The sequence below is a fragment of the Bidens hawaiensis genome, unplaced genomic scaffold (assembly GCF_021521415.1).
Source record: "Bidens hawaiensis isolate Kalapana, Puna unplaced genomic scaffold, B.hawaiensis_p1.1 tig00015774_1, whole genome shotgun sequence".
Lineage (NCBI taxonomy): Eukaryota > Viridiplantae > Streptophyta > Magnoliopsida > Asterales > Asteraceae > Bidens > Bidens hawaiensis.
In genome coordinates this window covers 36,578-39,946 of record NW_027492408.1, presented here as the reverse complement: position 1 = coordinate 39,946, position 3,369 = coordinate 36,578, and the positions used below count along the sequence as shown (strand labels likewise).

The window sequence follows — 3,369 nt, the reverse complement described above, 5'->3', positions numbered from 1 at the left end:
TTTACCAAAGTACAAGGGTTTAGCAACGGAAGAACCCTATTTTCATTTGGAGGCATATGACTCCATTTGCAACACGATTGGGGGTCAAGCTTTTACACCAGATGAAGTGGAATTGGTGTTATTTCAATTTTCGTTGGAGGATAAGGCGAAGAGATGGTTTTACACCTTGCCATCCGCATCGATTTATACTTGGGCCGAGATGCAACAAAGGTTCTTAGAAGAGTTTTACACGGCCCAAAAGACTAATGATGCGAGACGAAGTTTGAGGTCTTTCCAACAACAATCGGGTGAAATGTTTCATGAAGCATTCGAGAGGTTCAACATGATGATCAAGAATTGTCCTCATCATGGTATAGCTCTTTGGGAGTTGTTAAATGCATTTCATGAAGGTTAAATGCGGAAGATGAAAGGGATTTGATGTCAATCACAAACGGTACGTTCGGTACCAATTATGAATAAGACGATTGGGCATTCTTGGAACAAATGTCGGTCACATCAAAGAGAAAGGCTCAAACTGCAAGAAGAGCAAGGCCGACAATTGGAAGACCGCAAGTTCATGCCGTGGAAGATGTGGGCGTACAAACTACTAATCAAAGAATTGATGTTTATACCAATTTTAATGAGTTGGGTCATGGGGCTGATGTGTGTACGGTAGGGCAAGCACAAGTTGAAGAGGTGAATGCACTTCAAGGACAAGGGGGTGGTAATCGGAATTTCAATATGAACTCAAACACTTACCACCCCGGGTTGAGAAATCATCCCAATTTTAGATATGGAAATCAAGCAACTCAACTCAATCCAAATTTCCATGGGACTTCTCAAACCACCTTTATCCCCCGTCAACAATACTTCAACCAAGGAAATCAAGGTCAATTTCAAGGAACGGGTGGTAATCAACGTGGGTCTTCAGGTCAAGGTTCAACAAGTGGGAATGAAGTGATGGACATGTTAAAGTCGATGCAGCAAGAGATGCAAAAGAGGAATCAGTTGGATGAAGCTCGTGTACAAAAGTATGAAATTCGTGACAAGGCCATTCAATCATTAACAACTCAAATGAGACAACTTGCAACCGAGGTATCCAATTTGAAGAAGAACAAAGGTCAACTCCCGAGTGACACCAAGGTGAACCCTACTCACACTACTTCTCGCAATGTGCCGATTAATCAAGTAAGTGTTTTAAGAAGTGGTAAAGAGTTTAAAATCAATACTACACCAGAATTAGTTGAAGGTGTGGTAGAGGATGTGACGGGCGGGGGTAGAAAGTGAAGATGAAAAATCTTCACCCATTCAACCCCCTAAACCATCCACGTTTTCAAACAAAGATTCGGATCAAAATGAACTTTTAAACGATAAAAGTAAGGAAGTGGGAAAGGTTCCAATTCCATTTCCTTCGCTTTGATCGATCCGGGTAAGAAAAACGTGATTTTAAAATGGGGTCCTCAAAAGGAGGAGATGTGGGAGGTATTTAAACAGGTTAAAGTTAATCTTCCTTTACTTGAGGCAATAAAACAAGTACCCGCATATGAAAAATTTTAAAAAGAATTGTGTACTCAGAAAAGACAACAAAAAGTTCCTAAACGAGTTGATTTAACTGAACGAGTGAGTGCAATTCTAAAGGGTGATCTTCCACCTAAGCTTCAAGACCCGGGAGCGCCCTTGATTAACATTCAAGTGGGTGACTTTCAAATGTCACGGCACTATTGGATCTTGGAGCGGGTGTGAGTATCCTACCGGGGGGTTTATATGACCAATACGATTTTGGTCCACTTAAACGAGTTGAGACCACAGTTGTATTGGCTGATTTGTCTCACAAACTTCCTCGAGGGATCGTGCGGGACGTTATTGTTAAAGTAGAGGAATTTTATTATCCTGTTGACTTTTTGGTTATGGATTACTCGTCGGTTGACCCAACACAACAACAAAATGTTATATTGGGTCGGCCATTTTTAAATACTGCTCATGCTAAGCCGGTTTGGTACAGTTGACATGGCCTTTGGAAATAGAAAAATGTGTTTAAATGTGTTTACTAATGTTGCTAATTCATTGGCTAGTGAAGAATGTTTTATGGCAGATATCATAGATGGGTGTGTACCACACGAGTATGAGGAAGGTATGTTGGATGTTTGTGTTTGTGATGATTCTGAACAGGTTCACATTTGTGCATTGGAGTTAGAGAAAAAGAAACAAGAGGTATTGGCATTGCAAGACGGAAGACCACCGTGGACTTATTAGGTTGAGAGTCTACCAACAGAAATCAATTCGGATACTAAACCCTCGTTGATTTGTCCTCCCAAGGTAGAATTGAAAGAATTGCCAAGTCATCTCAAGTATGCGTTCTTGGGAGAAGGTGAGACGTTGCCGGTTATCATTGCCTCTAACTTGGATGAGGCTTAAGAAGAAGGATTGTTGGAAGTTTTGAAAGCTCATAAGGCAGCGATTGGGTGGACAATAGCCGATTTGAAGGGTATTAGTCCATCTATAGTCATGCACAAAATCATCACCACGGACGATACAAAGCCTACTCGGGAAACTCAAAGGAGGTTGAATCCCAATTTAAGAGAGGTGGTGAAAAAGGAAGTCATCAAATGGTTGGATGCGAGAATTATCTATCCAATTTCAGACAGTGCATGGGTAAGTCCAACACAGGTAGTTCCAAAGAAAGTCGGCATCCAGGTAACTAAAGATGAAAGTGGTGAACAAATCGCCACCTAACCGGTAACCGGGTGGCAAGTGTGCATTAATTATATGAAGTTAAATGCGGCTACTTCAAAAGACCATTTTCCATTACCTTTTATTGACCAAATTATTAAAAAATTGTCAGGTCAAAAATTTTATTGTTTTTTGGATGGGTACTCGGGATATAATCAAATTGCAATCCATCCCGACGACCAACACAAAACCACATTCACATGTCCATATGGCACTTTTGACTTTAGGCGAATGCCATTTGGATTGTGTAACACCCCGGCCATATTTCAACGATGTATGATGAGTATTTTCTCGGACATGGTTGGGGATTCACTTGAGGTATTTATGGATGACTTTTCTATTTTTGGGTCAACTTTTGAAAGATGTCTTGATGAATTGGAAAAAGTTTTAAAACGTCGTGTCGAGACTAATTTGGTTTTAAGTTTGGAGAAAAGTCATTTCATGGTACAAGAGGGTATTGTGTTGGGTCATGTAGTTTCAAGTCGGGGAATGGAGGTGGATAAAGCAAAAATTAAGGTCATTTCTTCATTACCACCACCAAAAAATGTAAAAGGGGTAAGGTCGTTTTTAGGGCATGCCAGGTTTTACCGGCGGTTTATTAAAGGTTTTAGTGTGATTACTAAACCTTTATTCAATTTATTGCTAAAAGATGTTGCATTT

At 40.3% G+C, this 3,369-nt stretch overlaps 1 pseudogene; it reads right to left on the bottom strand.

Annotated features, from left to right (window-relative positions):
• Positions 1–253: 253 nt before the first annotated feature.
• On the bottom strand, positions 254–354 carry LOC143549755 (small nucleolar RNA R71; annotated as a pseudogene).
• Between the last annotated feature and the right edge of the window lie 3,015 nt (positions 355–3,369).